General features: G+C 38.9%; 1 protein-coding gene and 1 long non-coding RNA gene across 2 annotated transcripts in view; both read right to left on the bottom strand.

Annotated features, from left to right (window-relative positions):
- KCNB2 (potassium voltage-gated channel subfamily B member 2) overlaps nucleotides 1-25,202 on the bottom strand; it is a 408,762-nt gene that overhangs the window by 181,591 nt on the left and 201,969 nt on the right. The gene's annotated exons all lie outside the window — the stretch shown is intronic.
- LOC140712211 (uncharacterized) lies at nucleotides 612-24,132 on the bottom strand. Its single transcript, XR_012093711.1, has 3 exons — nucleotides 23,889-24,132; nucleotides 4,613-4,680; nucleotides 612-3,124 (listed from the first exon to the last, which is right to left on the bottom strand). It is a non-coding gene; the product is annotated as an uncharacterized lncRNA (long non-coding RNA).

Below are 25,202 nucleotides of genomic sequence, written 5' to 3'. Positions count from 1 at the left end.
TCCTAAATCAAAATGTGTTCAATTATGCTATTATAAAACTAATGTTGCTAAAATGATCATTATGATGTTATGTCACACATTTAATATCATATTGTGGTATCAACACAAACTCATTAGTAAGCAGGACTAAAGACTTTAAGTCAAAAGAAATAATGAATGAATGAAAATTAATGTTTTGAAGAAAACATGGATTTTTACCACCACTCCTACCAACAAAAATCTATTCAACTCTATTCAAAGATTTAGGTTTGCTATCCAGATACCTGTAAAAGAAGAAAATACAGCAGTCTTAAGAAGAATGAATCTCTCCTCACGTTGTCAGCTTGACACATTCAGGACAGAATCTCTCCTTCAGTGCTTAACATTTTGATTCACAGACTGAGGTCTCAGAAGCTAAAAAAATGGAAATATGTCATCTAAATGTCAGCACTGATTTTATGATATTCTAGAAGGAAGCAAACAGGAACACATGAGAGTTTAGGTGTCCTGTCTGAGAGTTCTGTGCACAGTGTCTTGGAGGAACCTGAGTAGAGTGTGTGTGGTATCTTGGAAGGATTAGAAATTGGAGTAATGATCATCCATCTTGGTAAAAAACCCTTAGTTTCTGTATTATTGACAGTTCTCCAGAGAGCAGACCAATGGAAAATATATCTATATCGATATATGTATATAAAATGAGGAATCAGCTCATGTGATTATGGAGGCTGAGAAATCCCATGACCTGCCATCTACAAGCTGGACTAGACTATAAGCTCCTTGAACAAGGCAGACTAGGAAAGCTGGTGGTGTACTTCCAGTATGAGCCTGAAGGCCTGAGAACTAGAGGAGCCAATGGTGTAACTCCCAGTCTGAGTGCAGTAGATGATCAGATGAGATGTCCCAGCTCCAGCAGTGACGGAGAAAAGAAGGGCAAATTCCTTCCTCTGCTCCTTGTTCCATTCAGACCCTCAATAGGTTAAATGATGCCCACTCTCATTAAAGAGGACCATCTACTTTATGGAGTAAGTGCTAATCTCCAGAAACACCCTCACCAACACACCCAGAAATAATGTTGAACTAGACATCTGGGTACCTCTGATCCAGTCAAGGTGACCCATGAAATTAACTATCATAGATTCTATGGTAATAGCTGCAGAGTTCTATGATCATCTTTCATGGTAGCTTTATTTTACAGCCATTTTCACACTTGTCTATTTAACTAATCATGTTTCCCCTAAACCTATTCTTCCGCAATTTGTTCTTTTTCCTGGCAAATGATACCACCTGACCATCCAAGCCTGAAAGTGGGGAGTTTACCCAGACTTCACCATTCATTTCTATCACACCCATCTGCACTGGGCTACCCAATCCTTTGAATCCTGAATATTTCTTGCATCCATCTCCTTCTTTATGTTTCTACCAGGTACACTACAGGCCTCTAGCTGTCTGAATAAGACACTTAAAGTTGTTGAATGAAATATTTTCTCCTTCTTCCCTCCTGGCCTCCATTAGATTTCAAGCTTCTTGAGGGTAGGCAATATGTGTTTTTTTCATTTTATTTGTGTATGTGCATATGTGTATATGTGTTCATGTGTGTACATGTGCATGCATGTATATGTAGGGGCTCAGATGGCAACCCAAAGAGTGCCAGGCACATAATAAGCCTCACATGGGCATTCATTTAATTAAGTACTAAAACGTCTAAGTGGAAACATTACTAAGCTAGTTTTTCAATGCTGAATTTGGAATTCTGAAGTCAAAGCCGATTGCACAATGTATATTTTTAGGGGAACCAAGAAGTCCTAAGGCATCTCCTTATGACTTGCCTTGGTGCCAGGTCTTTACCTTAGTATAGTTACTTTGCTGAATGAAGGCAGGGTTTCCAGAATGTTCCTGTTAAAAAGAAGCAGTATAGGAAAGAGGCTAAACTTTTGGGTTCTGTTGTCAATAGACTTGAGTTTGAATTTCAGCTCTATCACTTTTAGCTATGAAATTATCAGTACATTTGTAATCTTTTAGTGTCTTCATCTATAACACTGTAATGAAATACTAATATCCATGCATAAGAATGTTTTACAAATTAAATAGGATAATGTATATAGAGTGGTCCGTTTCCTCCATAGGAAGAGGGATGAGCTATGTGATTGTGGTGAGTCTGGCTTGCAGTGGGCCATGGCTTCCAGAGGTAGGGCTGCTACACTGAAATGTAGGGAACCTAAGTCTCCATCTCTTGTCTGTCTGTCTCTGTCTCCTGCCTTCTACCTGCATCCCTTGAAGCTGAATATCCTTTCTTCCTTAGCTTCTTGCTACCAAGTGATAGTCTCAAGTCAGGGCCTGACCTCTGATATAGGGAGGGCAGCCTAGTTAAGTTTCTCCAGGAGTAACTGGAGACAGATTGAATAAGGATGGGACCAAGCTCTTCTATTTCTCCAGTGCAATTTTACAAGCAGAAACGTGATATCATATCTTGATTTCACTTGTTTCCTGGCTGAAACTGGAGAGAAGGATAAGTGAGTGACTGATAAAATTTGATTTTTATAAATGTTAGTCAGTATTGTTGTTGATAAGGTGGTTATTGTCCCTGTATGAGTAGGACAGTACACGTAGCCATTAATGCGCATGTATTCAGAAAACAAAAAACAAAAACTGTTGATGGGACTAATTATGGAGGAAAACCTTAAGCACATAGTGCATTGGTTGGAAGGGGCATCTGTGAGCAAACTAAAGTAAAATCAAGTAAAGAAACCCAGAAGACAAAGTTAATGTGCTGTAATGACCTTACTAAGGCCTGAAGTTCCTCCGGAGACCTTGAAAAATAAATAACTCACAGAAACAAGTATTCCCAATGAGTTCAGTGATGCAAACATTTATTATTCCTTAGACCGCTAAGTTTGACATACAAAAGACCAATCGAATACATTGCTGATGAAGGAGAAGGAGGTCTAACCACTTTGGAAAACAACTTGAAATTCAATTGTGCAGGTGAGCATAAGCATAACTCATAACCCAGGAATGGAATTCCTGGGTATAAGAGAAACACTCATTTATAAGCACTGAGATAACAGCTTGAGATAAGTGACTGGAAGCAACACAAATGTCCACTGCTGGAAGAACAGGTAAATTGTGACATCCATATAAGATAATGCTATACCATAGGAAAAAATGAATGAAGTTCAGTGACGTGTAACAAAACAGTTGAATATTTGACACATAATATTGCGGGGGAAAGCAGGTCACAGAAGGTTATATACAGTTGTGACTATGTGGAGTTACTATGACACTATGTATGATGTCACTTTTTATAATGCTCAACAAGAAGCACAGCTAAGGAGTATGTGGTTGAAGGCTGTAAATACAGATGGTAAAATCTTCAATAAACACAAAATTCACTCTAGTGGACCTCTGTGAGTGTGGGGAGGCAGGGAAGGGGCACATAGATATTACTAATATTCTACACCTTCATTTGTGTGGTTGGTTCATAGGTATTTAATTTATTATTATGTTTTAAACATGGATATATATATATATATATATATATATATATATATTACTTTTTTGTATATGCCAAATATTACATAGTAAAAAAACCTTTTTAAAGCAATATCATGTTTTTTTGGGTGTAAAACGTTACCTCTCTTGTCTGAATAGTTCTAGGCAATAATAAATAGGTTGGCTTATAAGTATTTATATTTATGTTTATTTTATTTTATTTATTTATTTTTTAAATTATACTTTAAGTTCTAGTGTACATGTGCACAACGTGCAGGTTTGTTACATATTATACATGTGCCATGTTGGTGTGCTGCACCCATTAACTCGTCATTTACATTAGGTATATCTCCTAATGCTATCCCTTCCTGCTACCCCCAGCCCATGACAGGCCTCGGTGTGTGATGTTCCCCTTCCTGTGTCCAAGTGTTCTCATAGTTCAATTCCCACCTATGAGTGAGAACATGCGGTGTTTGGTTTTTTGTCCTTGCGATAGTTTACTGAGAATGATGGCTTCCAGCTTCATTCATGTTCCTACAAAGGACATGAACTCTTCCTTTTTTATGGCTGCATAGTATTCCATGGCATATATGTGCCACATTTTCTTAATCCAGTCTGTCACTGATGGACATTTGGGTAGGCTCCAAGTCTTTGCTATTGTGAATAGTGCCGCAATAAACATATGTGTGCATATGTCTTTATAGCAGCATGATTTATAATCCTTTGGGTATATTCCCAGTAATGGGATGGCTGGGTCAAATGGTATTTCTAGTTCTAGATCCTTGAGGAATCACCACACTGTCTTCCACAATGGTTGAACTAGTTTACAGTCCCACCAACAGTGTAAAAGTGTTCCTATTTCTCCACATCCTCTCCAGCACCTGCTGTTTCCTGACTTTTTAATGATTGCCATTCTCACTGGTGTGAGATGGTATCTCATTGTGGTTTTGATTTGCATTTCTCTGATGGCCAGTGAATATTTATGTTTAAAAATAGTTTCTGCTTCCTTTGCTAGATGAGGCAAAGGACATTATCTATAGAGTCCATAAAAATACAATGATCATTCCTGATCATAAAAGATATTCACCAGCTAAAAATCATTTTTTTCAAACTCTTAGAGAAAATGACTGGTCAGGCCACTCACAGTGGGTCACTCTTGGAATGTCTTGCTGAGGTGGGAGGACCGCTTGAGCTCAGGAGCTTGAGACCAGCCTGGAAAACATAGTGAGACTGAGACCTCGTCTCTTCTAAAAGGAAAAAAAAGTTAGCAGAACATGGTGGCATGTGGCTATAGTCCCAGCTACTCGGGAGGGTAAGGCGTGAAGACCAACTGAGCCCAGGAGTTGGAGGCTGCAGTGAGCTGTGATCATGACACTCACTCTGGCCTGGGCAACAGAGTGAGAACGGGTCTTAAAAAATAAATAAATAAGTAAATAAAATGAAAACGAAAATGATTGGTCAGAGTAGAATCTATGAGTGGACTAGAAAAGACGCTCAATGATTTTAGATTCTGGAGTACTATACACATTATGTACAACAGAAAAAAACATTATGGGGAAGGGTGTTGGGAGGTGTTGGTCAAAGGGTACAAAATTTCAGTTATACTGGAGGAATAAGTTGAAGACATCTACTGAATAATATGATGACTGGTTAACAACAATGTATTGTGTTTCGAAAATTGCTAAGAGAAGAGATTTTTAAGTGTTCTCACTGCAAAAAAAATGGTAAGTATGTTAGGTAATACATATGTTAATTAGCTTCATTGAGCCATTTCATAATGTATACATATTTCAAAACATCATGTACACAATAAGTATATAATATTCTTGTCACTCGATAAAAACAAATAAGAAACATTAAATTATAAAAATAAAATTTAAAAAATCAGAGATTTTTAAAAAGAATAAACCCTTATAATAAAATTCCATGTTATATGTCTTTAGCTTCTAATTTCTAAAAAAAAAAAAAAAAAAAAAAACCACAGTGAGTTGAGTACTCTGTAAATTCAGTAGGATTGGAAAAATATTTATTTACTTAACCTGATCCTTCTTCTCTAAGACCCTTCCCCTCAAAGCACTGAATGCTTACAGATCTTTGAAATAAAAATAGCATGAGATTTATCATGACAAAATTCAATATTATAAAATGAATCAATGACAGTTTACTCCTCTAATGGATTTGGTGTGCAATCATCCAGAACAGGGAAAGGTTGGGAGGTCTGTTGAAACTTATCTGATAGAACAAGGCTGAATGACATAAAGTTCTCTTAGAGGCTACATTTACTTCAGTAAGTGTCTTCATAAGAAAAAAAATACTTTACGTTTTTCAACTCAATGAGACTTGAACCAATGAGGAAATTAACATGCAGGATGTTCAGAGAAGTTACGACAATAAAAATTAAATTCATGTTAAATTAAGATAATCCATGTCCACTTTTAAATTATATTGTTTCTTTCTTCTAATCATCTTATTTACTCTTTCTTTGCTTTTTTCATTATCTTACTATCTGTGGGTACCACCCTGTTTTCATTCCAATTTCACACTTGACCAAAGAGCAGGGGAGCTGAACAAAGCTGTTGATATGTAAATAGCAGTTTTGAAGACAGAAGCACCAGATTGTTCCTAAACAGAAGAAAAACTGCAGTTGCTTTATATTTGACTGAGTGGAAATAAAGGTGTCAATATATAATTTCAATTGCTCTCTAAAATAAAAAGTGTATCATCTAGGTTTGAACTTTGTACTAAGCATGACAATATTATGGTAAGTTGACAATTATCTTGTTCATTTCCTTTGCTTTTAGAAATAATTATAGTATTCTTTCAGAAATATATTTTCTTACTCTAGTTTCAGATTTTGGATTTGCAAAGTCAAAGGGTTTTGTTGATACAGAACCTACAGAATCTCTAATTCAGGAAATAAATTAGGGTTCTTTGTTTCTGTACTTCTCTAATAAACTTGCTTTCACTTTACTCTATGGACTCGCCTCAAATTCTTTCTTGTGAGAGATCCAAGAACCCTCCCTTGGGGTCTGGATCGGGACCCCTTTCCAGTAACACTTTGAGATTTGAGACCTTGCTGACCTGGAAGGACTGACCCTTGAGGGACTGCCCCTGCCAGAGACAGTACACAACTTGTCTTGGAGTTTGCCTTTCATGTGCAAACCAACCAGTCAGAGCCCATGCCCCCAACTACCTCCTCTATGGAGCTCAAGCTCTTACGATCTGGGCCAGTCACTATCCATCTGCCCTAATCACCACAGGGCCAGGCACCATGCAACTAGGGACAGCTCCTCTGTCCCAGAGCCTGCTGAAATTATTCAAACTAGCCAGTACTAAACCTGTTTGCCCTGCCTTGCCTGTTCCTTTGGCAGAAACCATAACAATGGCTCGCTCCTGCTCCTTTTTCTTTCCTCTCCCTCTGCTTCCTGACACATTCCCTTTGTGGTGGTGGAATGTGTGTCATGTCTCCCATTTCTAGGGATCTGTGAGTATAAAAAAACTTCTTACATGACAATCATTTCCGCTTCAATGTGTCTTCCTACATCTCAATAAACAAATCCCAGGTACCCTTTTAAAACACCTTACTAAACCCATTAAGATGACATCAGATTCCCTCAGGAATTCTGATCAGAAAAACCTTCACTTGGAATGAACTGGAATAGTGAGAAGGGGTATTAAACTGAGGCGCCAGGACAATAAAATTTAGTTTGAAGAAAATCTAGTTTTCTGGATGGTTGGTCTATGCACTGCTTGGAAACATTTGGGTGATTCAATTTTGTGGCTCTCCATCTGAAATTAGCCGTCATGTGGCCATCATCTCCCACAGAGTTCTTCAGGTCAGTGCAGGCCCAGCAATCACAGAAAGATACATTACACCTGTTCAAAGAGCAGTGCAATCATTTTGAGGCTGTACCTTACAGCTGTCACACATGTCGGGAAGCAGAGAAGGCAGAGTTTCTGTGCATCGCTCAAGGTCATCTGGAAAACCAGTAGATGAGGCCACACGTCTCCCAGACCATTAGGCAGTCAGATATGAAATTCTCTGCATGATCTCCCCATTAAGTCACCCAGGTTTGTTTTATGCTTGTTTGTTGGTGTCTTTTCTTTAGTAGACAAAGACAATTTTAAAGAGTTGTCAGCAGCCTCTGGTTCTAAATGTTAAGGACATTGAGGTTCTATTTATGACCACTCTCAATTGGATAAAAGGACAAGCTAGGGTTGGGTTGCCTTTCTCTCACCACTTTTCATAATATTGATGTCATCTGCTCAATGTAACATTTGCCAGGCATAGGCAAATATCCAGCATGCACTTGGTATAGGAGAGAGGTAGTAGAATCATGATGCTTGTCAGCTAGGGAAGAAGCACACAGAAATGCTGCTTGGGAAAGGGGTGCTTAATGCCTACGATGAATAACACAAATCTGTACTACTTTATAATGATGCCTTAAATCCCACAGCTCTAGCCTGCCATGAAATTCAAGCAACAAGTACTGCTTCTGCAATACTCAAGCAACCTAAATTGTACTCAGGACTAGTACACAGAATAGATAATTGATTACAAATCTGATTTGAGAGTTTTAGTATGCAAGCAAAAATTTGACTGACTTTTGTCTTTGGCTCTTAAGAGTTAGCCTCTAAACTCTTGAAATTTTCAGAGTGATAAGAGTGTCTTTGTTATTCATGTTGGGCCCCTGGGCCAGTGCCTGATAGTTTATGCAAATGAAGTGACTCAGGATGGGGCTGGCTATGCCAGAAAGACCAATCATGTGATTAAAGGGTGGGAGCTCCAAGTCAGGTGATACCAACTCCACCTCTGGGGAGGGCAGCAGGGGCTGGAGATGGAGATCAACCTTCTGATCTCTTATCCAACCAGTCTTGCCTAGTTAATAAATCCCCAATAAAAACTCTGGACACTGAAGCCCAGGTTGAGTGTCCATGGTTGGCAAATCTCTGTATACTGTCACACATCAATGTGCTGAGAGGGGAATGCATCCCTAAGACTGATGAAAGTTTCATGGTTGAAATCACCCTAGATTTTGCCCTGTGCGTATATGTTCTAATTTGTATTTTTTCAATAAAACTATAATCACAAACACAGTGCTTCCAATGAGTTCTTTCTAGTCAATTATCAAAATTACAAGAGTAGTAGGAATGCCTGAATTTGTGGCCAGTTGGTCAGGAGTGAGCATGGCTCTGGGACTCTGAATTTGTGGCTGGTGTCTGAAATGAGAACAGTCTTATGGAAGACTGTGCCCTTAACCCCTGGGTAACTAGGAGCATGCATGCCCTAAAAATATGCATGTTCATTTTCTCTTACATTTCTTCTCTCTTAACTAACACTGTACATATTTTTAGGATAAAAACCTCCTTATTGCAGATTTATTTTATTAGTGCAGCTTTTCTACTGGCTAGGTTTCTTTCCCAAGGTGGGGTGGGTAGTTGGCACCAGTTCTCTCTGGATCAGGGAGGTGGAGGGATCCCAACATGCATATGCAATTCAGGAGGTGAAAGAGAGAGCTGCAGTAGCAGTGTGCTGGGTTATTTCTGCCTATGTCTTAAGTCTCTTTGGACCCTGTCAAGCAGGACCATGCAGCTCAGCGAAGCTGGCAGTGACCACAGCAGTGGAAGGACAAGACATACAGGATCCAGTGGGGCAGCCGATAAGCCCACTGCAAAGAGAATACATTTCAAACAACTTTCCTGGCCATGGGCCCTCAGGATCTGGCTTACCCCTATGGCTTTTTCCTGTCATTGTGCATTAGGCTCCAGCCACATCAGCCTTTTTACTACTGCTCAGCTATTCTCAGTTTGTTCTTGCTTCTGGTCCTTGGCACTTGTGTTTTCTCTCTGGGATACTTGGCCCTAAGCAATTCACATGGCAGCTCCTTCTCAGCATGGCCAGTTTAGATCCAATATTACTTCCTTCCAGAGGTATCCAGAGGAAGTGGAAAGGCTCCCCACCTTTCCTCTATCTAGGCCCCATCGTGGAGCTACTTCCTAGCCCATTTCTTGGCTTATTTTCTTTAAAGGGCTTACTGCTACAGATATTATATTATTCCTATATTTTGTTACAAATATATTTCTGTCTCCACTTCTCCCACACACATAACCCTAACATGAGCACTGTGAGGACATGGGCTTTACAGCTACCTTGTTTACACTGTGTCTTTGGCTCATGGAATAGTAACTGGCAGTTATTACTGGATTAATGGTGGAATAGCATTCACCAAGTGCTGCACACTGTGGTGGGTGGTATGAGGCTTTTAGGAAACGCACAATACTCGTTTCTTCTCTTAAGGAACTGTAGAAACTGAGTCACACACACATACAAAAGAGCGAACTGCAGTCATTTCTGTGGCTCCTTCTGCTCTCTACTAGGTCTCATTCAAAGTCCTGCACTTGGTCTTCTCTTATTCCGGGCTTTATGGATCTATCCTCTCCCAGATTTCAAACAGTATCCCTAAATCACTTTCAACAGTCTCAAGAAAACAGATAAAAGGCCTGTTTCTTTTTTTTATATTATTTTTAAGAGTTAATATTGTCTCTCTGGAAGCATAAAGCTCCCCATCTCGCCCAAAAAAGAAGAGTACAAAATCTGATAAAGAAGTTGGAGAAAAATATATAGGAAAATAAGATTTAGGGCTCCCGAATTCACTAAAACTACATAATGAAATATAAGGCCGTCTTAACTACAGGAAAAAGACTTATGGAGCAATTATTTTCTCATATTTTTCTAAGGGCAAAGTTTTAGTAGGATTTTATCTGATGTGATTGGCATATTTTAAAGTATAGTCGAATCTGTATAATAATATGTGAAACTTAGAGGAAATGTGATAGTATATATACAATATGTCATAATTTCACTGCCGTGTTAAAGACAGAAAAAATACCATTGGTTGGTTGCCTGTCTCAGAAGAAAAAATACAGAAAGCAAATAATTTAAATGAGTTACAATTTATCCAATTTAGAATCAAATAAAAATGCCATGGGCTTGGCGCCAAGGATTATTCTCGGATTGGAATTTGTTCAACACCCTAAATTTAACCAGCTGCGATCCCTTTTAAACTGCCATCCAATACAGTCTTTTGAAATAAAGAATGTGCTTTTAAAGGGAAATTGGCATTCCAGCTGAATATTTATTCTCTAGATAAACACATGCAGCCTTTTGCAACACACTCAATGTATACTAGGGAAGGTACAGGTCACAGTTAGAGACGACGCACACAAGTAGTCACGTGTTTTCTCTCTGGGTCTTAACTGCCTAGAATATTGCCACATTTATAACTCAGTTATGGACAGGCAACTTCAGTGTCTAATATTTCATAAGGAATTGTCTTAATGTTTCTTAAAGTCATAATATACTACAGCTAGAAAAGATCTTTCAGAATGTTTAGCTGCAATTCAAGCTCCTCATTTTATATATGAACAGGCTGAGACCATCATTCTAATACCAATAAGTGACATATCCATGGTCTCACCTGGAGCCCATGTCCTCTTTCTTTTATTTATGGACGTAGACTACACTTCATTAAAAATAAAATATGACTAAGCGTCATCATCTGCCTGAAAGGTGCTCATGACTGAGTGAGATATAGCCCATACCATGTTTCTAGTCCTGGGAACATATGGACAGAGCTGGTATAGATTCCACCCCAACCCCAATGGCAACATTTATAAATGCTGTTAAAGTGTAGCTATAATTTTTTAAATATACAGAGCCAAGTCTGAAAGAAGAATTTATCGTGAGACGTCATGAGTAAAGTCATAGGCTGACTGCAGGATCCCATGCATTGGCTCTGGCCCTCTCTGCCAAGGATGGGAGATGTGAGATGTGAGTGGAAGCTGGGATGAAGAATGCTGCGGAAAGCCAGATCCCTGCAGAAAATGCCCCTTCCACGCACAGGAGGACAGGAAATGTTCTTCCAATACAAGTACCTAGGGGATGAGGATGTTGATCACCACGTTATTTGTGGTGTGGGAAGTTAGAGGCCACCTGGATGCCCATCACTGGCATGAGGGATCAGCCAGCCAGAGAGGCAGCAGGCCAGCGTATTCTGTCTGTGACTCTGAAATGTGGTGAAGTGGGAGGTGTCTCCAGTGATAAATAGAAATCCCAAGGCTGCACCAGCCATGGGTGTAAAGTCTTAATTTATACCACCCTTATGGTGTTAGGAATCCTAAGCAAAGACAACCCCTACCTAGTTAAACTGTTTTTCAAGTGAGAAAGCAATATTATAAACATGTTCAGAAAAAGACTACACGAATTTTTACAGACCTGTGCTGAATTACTAAATAATGTACTTCAAGAAAGGGAAACTTGTACTCAGAAGGAAAGAATGGGATTTGAAGATCAATGGTGAACAAACACAGTTTTAAGCTATGGCAAAATCTAAAGAAACCTTAACTGAAACCATAACAACAATAAAATGTAAAAACAGGGTAGCAATTTGAAATATAAGCACATGTTGGTTGATGGGCATTTAGGCTGGTTCCATATTTTTGCAATTGCAAATTGTTCTGCTACAAACATGCATGTGCAAGTGTCTTTTTCATATAATGACTTCTTTTCCTCTAGGTAGATACCCAATAGTGGGATTGCTGGATCAAATGGTAGTTCTACTTTCAGTTCTTTAAGGAATCTCCATACTATTTCCATAGTGGTTGTACTAGTTTGCATTCCCACCAGCAGTGTAGAAAGTGTTCCCTTTTCACCACATCCATGCCAACATCTATTATTTTTTGATTTTTTAATTATGGCCATTTTTTCAGGAGTAAGGTGGTATGGCATTGTGGTGTAATACTACTCAGACATAAAAAAGACAAAATAATGGCATTTGCAGCAACCTGGATGTAATTGGAGACCATTATTCTAATTGAAGTAAGTCAGGAATGGAAAACCAAACATCATATTTTCTCACTTACAAGTGGAAGCTAAGATATGAGGATGCAAAGGGATAAAAATGATACAATGGACTTTGAGACATGGGGGAAGAGCGAGGGGGAAAAAGAGAGATAAAAGACTACACACTGGGTGCAGTGTACATTGCTCGGGTGATGAGTGCACTAAAATCTTAGAAATCACACCTAAAGAACTTATCCATGCAACCAAACATTATCTGTTCCCTCAAATCTATTGAAATAATAATAATAATAACAATAATAAAAGAATTATATGCACGGATAAGAGCGTCACTAATTCTACCTGGGGGAGTAAAGAAATAGTTGATTTTGAACTGAGTATCAAAGGTTGAGTAAGAACTTAGCAGGTAACAGGGGGCAGAAGGAGGTTTTCAAAAGTAAGGCTCCTAATACAAAGGTACATGGAACATTCTGGAAACTGCAGGTAGTTCACAAGCCAGGTGTTGTTCATGGGGAAGTGGCAGAATACAAGGCTGGAAGGCAGGCTCCAAATCTGGTCTTTGGAGCAGGTCTCCAAATCTGATTCCTTTCACATCAATGTCATCAGAATCAGCTTCTATGAAATGTCAGATTACAAAAAAAAGGGAGATATAGGAAACACATGAAATTAAAACATAATAGAAAGAGAAAATTCTTTCCATTTTAGTAATAAACAGTATTTCGGTATTTCACTTCACAGTTTGAAAATGGATCTGAAAAGTGAACATGTCTTGAGAATAGAGAAATACAGATAATACAGATTACAAACAGTGAGGGATCTAAGACATCAATTAAAATAGCCAAAGTTACAATATGCAGGATACAGTAACCCATGGAACAATTTATAATTCATTTTTCTCTTGCTGCAAATCTCTACCTCTCAATATTAAAAAATAGTTAAGTCACATAAATTTCAAAATGCTTGATGGTAGTTGGAAGAATTGACAAATATAAGATCTTGTGAGAAGAAAGGTCAGTATTTAGGATTTAAAGATAGGCTGAGGGATTTTTCTTTGGCTATAATTCAGACTGAAGCATTCAAAGGAGAGTTCGGGCCTGGAAGTACATTGTGAAAGTCAAGATTGTATTTCTCCATCTGAGAAATGCTCTGCCCCTTCCTTTTGGCAGTCATTTGTTCATGGGCCTCTCATCTTTTCCCCATGAGAACTTGTTCTTTGGGAAGGGTTTTATAAGCCTATTCATATGAGATATGAATGACTACTATGGTTTAATAGGGTATCTTCCTCTGCCATATACACTTTCTAGTAGGGGACAGAGGCCTCAATTTCTTATTGAAGAACTTGAAGCCTTAGCCAGTTACGTTGACAGGTGAATCTTGATCTGAGGCATTCCAAGAGCCCTAGTTCACATGGGTCCCTGGTTATATTCCCTAGCCATAAATCTTGTTCTGAATCTGTTTCAGGAATGACTACCTCATTTTCTCTTCTGGGTCAGTGTCAATATGTCAATAAAAACAGTACCCGTTTGATATGACACAATTTCAAATATCATACAAATAATTGAACTTGATCTGAATTTAACTACCATTGAGTATTAGGCAGGCTCAAAGAATATCAATATCAACCAAATTTAGAAAGAAGATACAACACATAAGTTCACAAGGAAGTATTTTTTTTTCTTAACAGACAGACTCTGAAACTCTCAGATGAGTATTTACAAAATGTTATTCATTACGTGACTATAGTAGGCCCAAAGTATAGCTATCTAGAAGCAGTTGTACTGTTCCAATAAATCAATCAGCAAATATTCACTAAATGACTGTTTTGTGTACAGTATTGTACATGGCACAATTTGATGTGGTTTGTCTCTTCTGTTTAGCTGGAAAGTTAGAATTCCCATCAAACAATCAGAACAAAAAATAAAGGGGTGAACAATACGGTACTGATAGAACTGATGATTGAGTACCCTTTCTATTTCTTCCAAAGCTCCCTTTTATCTACAGGACAAAGTCCAAATCCTTTGCCATGTTTTAGCGAATCCTTTTTCTTGGTCTCTATTTATTTTTCCAGCCTCATCTTCTAGCTCATTCTTCTATAAACTCAAAGCCCTAGCCCTACCAAACCATATGTAATTTTCCAGATTTATCATCTCTTTTTGCACCTCCAGACCATTCCTTCTGCTTGAAAAGGACTTCCACTCACTTTTGCTTAATTCCTACTCGTCCCTTTAAAAGTTTCCTCCTCTAAGAATTTTTCTCTAATCCCTAAAAAGTTTTGTGTCCTCCAATTTGTTTCTATTGTATCTGTGTCTTTAACCCTATACCAGCAATTTCACAAAGTATCGAAATGTCTAATTCCCCTATTACCACAGTTTTTAACAAGTGAGGAAGGATCTGTACCTCATTTATATTTTTTGTCCCCAGTGCCTAATGTGAAACCCCAGCACATAATAGGTATTCAATAAATATTAATTAAATGAATCCCAGTTCTGGGGGTTGGGAGTTGGGAGGAGACATATGGTAGGCAGATTTTCTTCCAGAGGGCTGAAAGATTTGACTATAAAAGAAGAAACTTTGAGTGAGAACATAGTAGGTCAGAGTGATTATGGGGTGATATCTATGAAACCATATAGGATATAGGTGAGATAAACAGATACACTGAAACCCACAATACATCCTAAAGCCAGGACCTGTCACTTGTTACTTGAAAGGTAAATTCAAAGAGAAAGAAAAGAATCTTTCAATCCTAATAAATAGTATAGTTGGAATATGTAAATAACTTTTTTAAAAACCTATTAAATTTGATGTCAAAATGAAAACTACATCCTATGTCAAAAGTGTTCCCAGATGCCCCTATTGAAGAAAAACTCTGGCTAGAAGACAGATGTTACTTAATATGATAAAACTCTTTTTAACTTAATTCTTGGTTCAGTGTGTTATTATCTTGCCAGGGATGCTCAAACTTGACCCCCTGTGCCCTGGTACTGAGCTGCATTTTGCCAGAACAACCAAGTCGCAGCAACCAATTAATCTTAATCACCATGTGCCAACTGGGAGCAGTTAGAGCAGGACAGCAAGGAGTGGAGTAGAGATGACTTGCTTTTCTCCCAGGGATTGGCAGAGGGCATAGAGGGCTTTATGTGGCTCCCCACATTAATGCATTGGCGTATCCAGTGACACATAGCCGGGGCTGGCCCTGAAGGGTAGAAGCAAACACTGGAGAGAGCTGAGAAGGAGGAAACAAAATTGGGGCTGGCAGTTGCTATCTTGGAAGACAACTTAGACAATAGTCCTTTAAGCATCAGGAAACAATCCTAGAAGTCACTTTTGATAGAATGAGCACTCAAGTTATGATTTGGTGATCAATCCCAGAGGGGCTTCCTGCCTACAGTCAGAGTTCAGGGTGAGTTAAAGGTCAGCACGAACTTCTAATAAAGGCAGAAAGATACATGTTTGTAGTTCAGAAATTGTATGTAGCCATTTCCTCTAAAATGAGGGCTCTTAACCTTTCTTGAGGTGTCATGGAGCCTCTGAGAAGTTGGTGGACATTATGGATCATCTTCCTGGAGAAAATACATAATTCTTACACATAACAGAGCATTGGCTACCCAAACCCCATCTCTCAGAGAGCCCCTTAAGTTGAGAACTCTTTTAAAGAATTTCTGAAAACTATATTGGTTTAGAGTATGTCAATTTATGTAAAAGGGTATTTTTGGATATAAATAGTCTGGAAATTCTTGATTATACATGCATGGAGCAAGGGTGCAGTGGGTCTAGGGCCACCATTTTTAAAATGAGGAAAATCCTGCATCTCATTCAGATATTTTTTTAGTGGTACCTGATAGAGGTGTTTCTAAATTACAGTAGAAATGCCATCAAAACTAGGGAATCTGAAAAACAAATATTAGGAGTTAAAAGCTCTGTAACCATGAAGAACTGAGTTTTGTGTATTCTTCTGAGGAGAAGGAACGCAGACTATTGTCTGTTCTTGAACCTATAGCAGGACGGTCCTCCTCAACTGTTGCCCCAGTCCACCCCATTGCCATGTCCCACTACTAGTTAGTACTAATAAATTTAGTAATCTTCCCATCTTACCACAGAGGACTCAGTTTGCGACTCAATATCTCAATCATGATATCTTCCATGCTGTCATTAAGTTTGCAATTATAATAGTTGAAACTAAACATTGAATCTGGCTATGTACTAGAAAACATCACAGAAGGATCTACATTCTCTTTAAATACTACTATTGAGAATATTTATCTTCAACTAATTTGCATTAATGAACACTGCTAAGTAGCCATGTTTACAAGCTGTGAAGGTGTAACCTCGTCCCATAGTAACTCTGAATTGAAGCCAAGATTTTAATCAGGACAGGCTATGAATTTTGCCCATAAGGAGCATTTATTGCTTAATATAGTTGGCAAAATCCAGATATGATCAATCACAACTAATAGTCCTTAGTTGGAAGGCAAGTACATTGCTGTTTATTTGGTTCAGAAATTATTTGCAAACTAAACTATAATCCAAACTTATGTTAAAAAATCAGTTAGAACTATCATTAGACTCTTTCACAAAGCTTATTTTATGTTTAAATATCCTGAGAAAGAGTATTTTTTACTAACCGTAAATTTTCAGTCACCTTGGTTTCTTGTATGCCTAATAACACAAATGAAAACAACCATAATCAAAAAAGCAAAAAAAAAGCCCCCAAAACAAACAAACAAAAAATAGCAACTTCATTTCAATGCCGCACAACTGTAAAGCACAATTATGAATTATTTAGGTTAATATGTAACATATATAAATGTAAATACAAGGATAGAAAAATATTTATATATGTATTTTCTTTCAAGGAGCATATCTTCCAAGCAATCACCAGCACATTTACTATAGCAGGAATAATACTAAATTTCTCAGCAGTTGAGGTCCCTGGCAGTAGAGTTCTCCCAAAGAAACCTCTGACATCATTCCAAAATAGCTAATCACATATTATGTTAACTTGGCTCAGTTTTTACCATTGTATTTACTTTTATTTCAAATTTCAGTTATAAACTTTTAAGTTAATTTAGAATGCATTATCCTTGTACCTTGTTAGAGACTGAAGCGGGGGTGCTGAAAGAGTTGGCTGCAAGGTAGGAGATAATAAGAAATGAATTTGAAAACCAAGCAAACTCTTTTTTTGTTTGTTTCAAACATAGCATCTTGTCAAACAAATGTAAGGAGAATCCATGGTTGAGTAATGAATGAACATTAATACTTGTCGTGGATTCTTAAGAAGAGTTAATCATTTTAGGTTTCAACTAATGAACATTGGAAACTGATTATCTTGTTGAATTTTACTAATAACAACTCTTGGGATAAAACAAGGTAGCAGACAAGTCCTCCAGTTCTTCATCATCAAAATAGAATAATATATTTCTGGTCCACAACCTCATATCCAAACATCTTGGGGCCAGATATATTTCAGAATTCAAGCTTTTTTTTTTTTTTTTTTTTTTTAAATGATGGAGAGACAATAGGCTGCATATATTGAATTTGCATAATATGACCATCAGAGAATCCAAATCATTCATATGTTTTCAGTGAAATGTTTCAATATTCACATTAAGTTGTGTAATTATACAATAAGTAAAGGCTATTACTAGCCTCACAACAGCTCAGGCCAAGTTTTGCTGTCAAGTGAGTTTTGGTGCAAAACTTGAGAAATATTTCAGTTTTCAGTGTTGTTGGAATTTTGGAATCACAGATTGAAAACTTGTGGGCCTGCATAGACATCTGGAAATTGTTTCCATACCATATTCTCTAAGCAGGGGCAATCATCAAAAAACTTGTCTATCAATTCATAGTTTGATTTACTGGGAAGTTATAAGTTATATGAAAGATGAAATTTGACCCACTCTGCCCAGTTCCTGTGATACATCTTAACAACATCCATTAACAACAATCTTGTTGGATCTGAACAAATCAAGAGACTAAGGGACTGGCAATCCATTTAGTAAATGACTGCTATGCATACTGTGTCTATTATATGCATATTCCTACACAAACTATGCCCTACTGCTCCCAAAAGACACAGATCAGGATTGTTCTTCTTCTTAATATACTAAGCAAATAAAATTAGCTAGTCCAGTGTGTATTAATACTTGGAGAGAACATACAGAATAGAAAAGCCAGCCTTGGTAAAGCAGGAATGAGCTTCAGTGTCTGAATTTTTGCCGATTGTACTAGATGACACTACTACGCAATAAAGTTTGAGAATCACTGATCTAGACAATATCTTGTTACGTTATCACCTCAGCTGTTTTTGCATGGGAGACCTTTACCCGAGCTGAGTATCAAGGTTGATGTACAGATTTCTTGTGGGAAATGGGAAATTATTGCCATTTTTTTGGTGAGATACATAATGACTTTTATGAGCAAAATAATATGTCTTTCTGGGAAATGATGTGATTCTAATCAAAGTACTTTTAAAAGCCTCAGTACTTATCTATAGCAAAGCACAAGAAATAATCAAAAAAGTCATCCTGGTGACCAATTCTTATTTGTACAAATTGTGTTAAAAAACGGAACTTCACCCCTGGATGCCATTTAGAATTGTGAAGATGGTGGATTGGGGAGTCTGTGATTTAAATAGCTGGGGAGGTATAAAGTGACTATAATTTGACTATGAATCATGGTGATGCTCACAGTAAGATTGTGACAAGGAGACAAAGGGGCCCTGTTGTCCATTATAAACCACTGAATTGCCTTCAGATAAATGCATCTTGTCCTTTGAGTGGAAGCCACCTATCAAATTCCCCCCACAGCCTGTTTTCTTCATAGTAATGAAAATGCACTTCGTATAGTACAAGCTGCCTAATTCTTTAGCACAGCCTGCATGGACCACCTGCCTGGCCCTGGTGGGGAAGAACAAGGGAGAAAAGAGTTCAGAGTTTTCTAAAATGGCTGACCTTTATCTGAAGCTGTCGAAAATCTTCCCTGTTATTATGAGGTGCTCCATGCACCATGCAGCCAGGTAATCCCCTAGAGCACACCTTCACTGACTGCCACTGATTTCCTCTTTCAAGAAGTAGTGTTCAGTCTACTTGGCATTGAAGACATTCGGAGGCATGGCAGCGAGCCTCATTCAGCTTTCTTCTTCCAGGGAATACTCACCCATGGCTACCAGAGACACACCTGGCATCGTATTATGGATCCTGTAGTTCAGGCTCATAGTAGCGTCCAGCTTCTTCAAAATACCTTTTTCAGTGTGTTAATACAGGTAGGAAAGATTTCAGACAATTCTTTAAAAAAATACTTAAAAGCACCAAATGACACAGATGTCCTCCCTTTATATCCGACAGTTTGTAACTTCATATACATGCTCTTTGGAAAGAGCTAGGGGATTCTAATTGAACCAGTCTGAGTGATAATAATGGGGACATGTTTTGAAATGGTTGAAGTCAAAGTTTCATTATAAGAATAAAGACGACAGGCTGCTAGGATGTACTGATGTTGGCTCTTATTTTCACCAAAGCTGCCTGTATAGGTTGAGCCTAGGCCGACAATCTGAAGCACTTTTGAAATGGCAATGCTGTGTTTGTAGTCTTTGTGGATAAAATACTGTTACGCTGAATCTATGCTACAGTTGATAATGAGACTGCTTTTACATCTTAAAGGAGTATCTAATTACTAATCTAAATGTTTTGTATTCCAGATTGCAGATGATAAATACTCCATAAGCAATCTTCCAAATCAGCTCAACAGTCTGGGAGAGGATCAAGGAGAGTCGCCTTTAAGAAAAAGCAGCATCTATAAAAAGAGCTGGATCAAATGTAGACGCCCGATCACACATCCACTGTGGCTGGGCTGACAAAAATAGCCACTTGCACAGATTTAGTTCACTTCAATGTCAGGCTTCCCCCTCCAACCACCCTGTCTCCCTTCCCACCTCCAAGAATTCAGCGCTCATAGCAGGTGCCTTCGAGTCATCCACACCAAACGTGGGGCTACATCGAAAATGAGGGGCTACATCAGAAACTGCAACTTGGGGTGATCAGCTCAGAACACTCCTCCTCCTTGCTGTCCTAGCGACTACCTTCCTGGAAAGGGATAGTTCTGGAGTGCCAACATGTAGTACATGTCTACAGGGTGCCAGGTACCATTCTGAATGCTTTACAGGCACGACTTCATCGAGTCTACCGACAGTCCTATATCACAGTCATTATAATCCCTGCTTTACAGATGAGGAAATGATGACTCAGATAAAGCACATATTCAAGGGCATATATTTAGTTAGTGGTAGAGTAAACTCTGAACCCAGATCTGATTGCAGAACCCATGCTTTCAGCGATTATGTTAGGCTGCCTCCTTTTTGGTCAAGAATGGAAGACTCATTGCATGTTGAAAGTCCATCCTGGTTGAAAGTCCATCCTGGTTGAGGTGAGTATGTCAATTACCTACACTTTGTCTCACACATCAAAGCCAAAGTCAGAATTCTTGGGTCTAGTTGGCTTGTATTTTATTTTATTTTACTTTTACTTTATTATTATTATTATACTTTAAGTTCTAGGGTACATGTGCACAACGTGCAGGTTTGTTACATATGTATACATGTGCTATGTTGGTGTGCTCCACCCATTAACTTGTCATTTACATTAGGTATATCTCCTAATGCTATCCCTCCCCTCTACCCCCTCCCCACAGTAGGCCCTGGTGTGTGATGTTCCCCTTCCTGTGTTCAAGTGATCTCATTGTTCAATTCCCACCTATGAATTAGAACATGCGGTGTTTGGTTTTCTGTTCTTGCGATAGTTTGCTGAGAATGATGGTTTCCAGCTGCATTCATGTCCCTACAAAGGACATGAACTCATCCTGTTTTTTGGCTGCATAGTATTTCATGGTGTATATGTGCCACAGTTTCTTAATCCAGTCTGTCACTGATGGACATTTGGGTTGATTCCAAGTCTTTGCTATTGTGAATAGTGCCGCAATAAACATACGTGTGCATGTGTTTTTATAGCAGCATGATTTATAATCCTTTGGGTATATTCCCAGTAATGGGGATGGCTGGGTCAAATGGTATTTCTAGTTCAAGATCCTTGAGGAATCACCACACTGTCTTCCACAATGGTTGAACTAGTTTACAGTCCCACCAACAGTGTAGAAGTGTTCCTATTTCTCCACATCCTCTCCAGCACCTGTTGTTTCCTGATTTTTTAATGACTGCCATTCTAACTAGTGTGAGATGGTATCTCATTGTAGTTTTGATTTGCATTTCTCTGATGGCATTTGATGATGAGCATTTTTCACGTGTCTGTTGGCTGTATGAATGTCTTCTTTTGAGAAGTGTCTGTTCATATCCTTTGCCTACTTTTTGATGGGATTGTTTGTTTTTTTCTTGTAAATTTGTTTGAGTTCTTTGTAGGTTCTGTATATTAGCCCTTTGCCAGATGGGTAGATTGCAAAAGGGGCACCCAAGATGTCTGAATAGGAACAGCTCCAGCCTCCAGCTCCCAGCATGAGCGACATAGAAGATGGGTGATTTCTGCATTTTCAACTGAGGTACCAGGTTCATCTCACTGGGGCATGTCAGATATTCAGTGCTGGTCAGTGGGTGCAGCCCAACCAGTGAGAACTGAAGCAGGGCAAGGCATCACCTCACCTGGGAAGCACAAGGGGGAAGGGAATTCCTTTTCCTGGCCAAGAGAAACTGAGACACACAACACCTGGAAAATCAGGTAACTCCCACCCTAATACTGCACTTTACCAAGGGTCTTAGCAAACGGCACACCAGGAGATTATATCCCACACCTGGCCCAGAGGGTTCCATGCCCATGGAGCCTCCTTCATTGCTATCACAGCAGTCTGAGATCTAACTACAAGGCGGCAGCGAGACTGGGGGAGGGGCACCCACCATTGCTGAGGCTTAAGTAAGTAAACAAAGCCCCCAGGAAGCTCGAATTGGGTGGAGCCCACCGCAGCTCAAGGAGGCCTGCCTGTCTCTGTAGACTCCACCTCTGGGGACAGGGCATAGCTAAACAAAAAGCAGCAGAAACCTCTGCAGATGTAAATGTCCCTGTCTAACAGCTTTAAAGAGAGTAGTGGATCTCCCAGCACAGAGGTTGAGATCTGAGAATGGACAGACTGCCTGCTCAAGTGGGTCCCTGATCCCTGAGTAGCCTAACTGGGAGACATCCCCCACTAGGTACAGACCGACACCTCACACCTCACACGGCTGGGTACACCTCTGAGACGAAGCTTCCAGAGCAAGAATCAGACAACAACACTCGCTGTTCAGCAATATTCTATCTTCTGCAGCCTCCACTGCTGATACCCAGGCAAACAGGGTCTGGAGTGGACCTCAAGCAAACTCCAACAGACCTGCAACTGAGGGCGTGTATTTTAAAAAGACAATGTAAGTGAAAAGTAAATGAAAGGATATCATTTTGCTAAATCTTTATTTGAAAACTGAACACGCTATGAGAACACATAGATTAAAGGTGATAAATGAAGTAACGACTCTTAGTATAACATCTGCCTAGACTAAATAACAATAACCTTCACATTTGTATGACCTTTCCTCCTTCTGTTCTTCTTTCTTCCATATCTTCTCTCTATTTTCCCCTCCTTACTCCCTTTCTCTTACATGTTAATTTATCTTTTCATGCATTTATCTGTTCTGTTATGTTTTTAGCATCTTCAACACATCAGGCAGAGTGGTAGGTGCTGGAGATGCAAAGATAAAATTACTACTCTCATAGTGCTTACATTTTAGTTGGGGAGAGAGGTGAGTCACAGGTAAGCGATAGTGCAGGATGATACACATTATGATAGGGACATCTCATGGAGCACCATCATAGCACCAGGGCTGAGTAGGCAGCCTAGTCTTAGAGACTTACAAGATGCTCTTATACATCTTATTTTTAATATGCCTTATACTTAATATTAATCTCAAGCATGGTTGAAAAACAGTTAATAGACGGAAGTCATGCTTATGCAACTTACTCCTTTCCCCAAGTCCACAGGATCATCAGCAATGGCTGAAACATCTCAGTTGCTGTAAATATGGGCTGGCTAGGTGCTTCTAAGTACTTTCTTAGCTAGTCAATTCTTGCAGTCAAAAGTCCTTTGAAAAACAAATCTGGCTGTCAACTAAATATCTCAATTCTATTAGTCGCATTTTCTTGCAATGTCTAAACATTCAAAGGATAGAAAGTGACCAGCACAATGTTGCCAGACGTTTCCTAGAAGCTTGTGGGCTGCCTCTCAGCAGCAGAGTCATGGCGGAGTGAAAACTCACTACACCACTGCAGCTTGTCACATAAACAGACTCTGCCTCACATTCACTTCTAAAGTCAGAGTTTGAGTTGACAGACTGATAAACTGTAGTGCTCACAGGTTCTAGCTAAGGAGTAGCACCTTCCAACTAAAGGCCTGCAGCTAGACACATAATAAGCTGCCTCTGAATAGACAACTGTACAGACAAGTAAGAAAGCTACTACAGCAGACAGCTCAACTCCCAAGGCCAACAGAATAAAAGAAAACATCTTCTGTGGGAAATAAACAAAACACCCTGTACCAGATAGAATCCACTTGGCTGCAGTGACTTCCAACAGAGGCTTCCTCTTGGCATCTGAAGGAGGATATTCAGCAGGCAACTCACATCTAACTGTGTAGAAACCTTTTCTATTCTGCAAAGATGAATTAGCTAAAGTCATGGGTTCTACCAGATGCTACATATGACTTCAGCAGAGACAGTCTTTAGGCCGCTGGTTCCTAGGAAACCAAAGTGGCCCCAGACTCACAAGACTGAAATTGGCAAAGATCTAGCTTACCAGGCATGACATCAAAGAATCAGAATTTCTAAAATCAATTCTGTTCAAACATAGAACACTTTCCATTAGAAGTTCTGTGACATATATTGATTTATGATCTGTTTTTCTCTCCTCTTCATTTCTCATTGTTGTCCTGAGAGGCGTGGCCTTAGCATTCCACATTGCCTGAGAGGCAACAGAAGCTGAGAAAGGTCAAATGATGTGTTCAAACTCACATTGAACACTGCCTCTCGCTTGTGACTAAGCGCCACACTGCATCACAATATTTATCCTTGAGCAAGTGGCCTTGCCCCAAGCAGCTTCTAAACTCTTACCTTTTATATGAAGCTGCTGTCTTCTTGTCTGTGAAATATTTTTAAAAGCACAGTAACATTTGGTTAATGGGCAAACTCTCTTGGCAGATACTTCCATGTTTAACATACAATGATGATTGATGTTCAAAATGAGGATTGCCAGATTCTGAAATGCCTTCTGAATCATTAAAAGAAATTAATTATGTCCAATATGGTTTTGTCTTCAGTGTATTTAATCGTATGTTAATTCTTAAGTGAACTATTCGTCATTGATATATATGATGACTTTCTTGCAAATGAAATATGTGAGTAGCCAAAACATTTCATCCTCTGAAAGTATAGGATAATATGTGTATGACGCAAGATGTTTTCCTCTTACTCCCTCCTCCCCACTCACTCACCCTTCCATCCAATCCACTCTTATAGCCCAGTTCTCTAAAGTGTGAGCTTCTGACCACTGCACCAGTATCATTAAGGATCCATATCTCACATCCAGCAATCATTTCCTAGCCCTTAGTGAGATAACACACAACAGAAGGGAAGGAATAGGAAGAAGGGTTAACCATGGCTTCCTGGTCAGGAAAGCTAAACTCTTGCATCACTGTTTTTGTAGAAGAGAACATCTTCTTCTGGTATAAAGTTTTCTAATTTTTTTTTTTATAGTCTAAGGTGGTTTGTTTTAGTGAGAGTTATCTGAACAATTTCTTAAAAATACGATTATAAGAAATTGTCCAATTTGGCTGGTCTTCAGAAGTTCAACATTAG

This window comes from Chlorocebus sabaeus, chromosome 8 (assembly GCF_047675955.1).
Source record: "Chlorocebus sabaeus isolate Y175 chromosome 8, mChlSab1.0.hap1, whole genome shotgun sequence".
Classification (NCBI taxonomy): Eukaryota; Metazoa; Chordata; class Mammalia; order Primates; family Cercopithecidae; genus Chlorocebus; species Chlorocebus sabaeus.
Note: the sequence above shows the minus strand (reverse complement) of the source record. Positions and strands in the feature narration are given on the sequence as shown.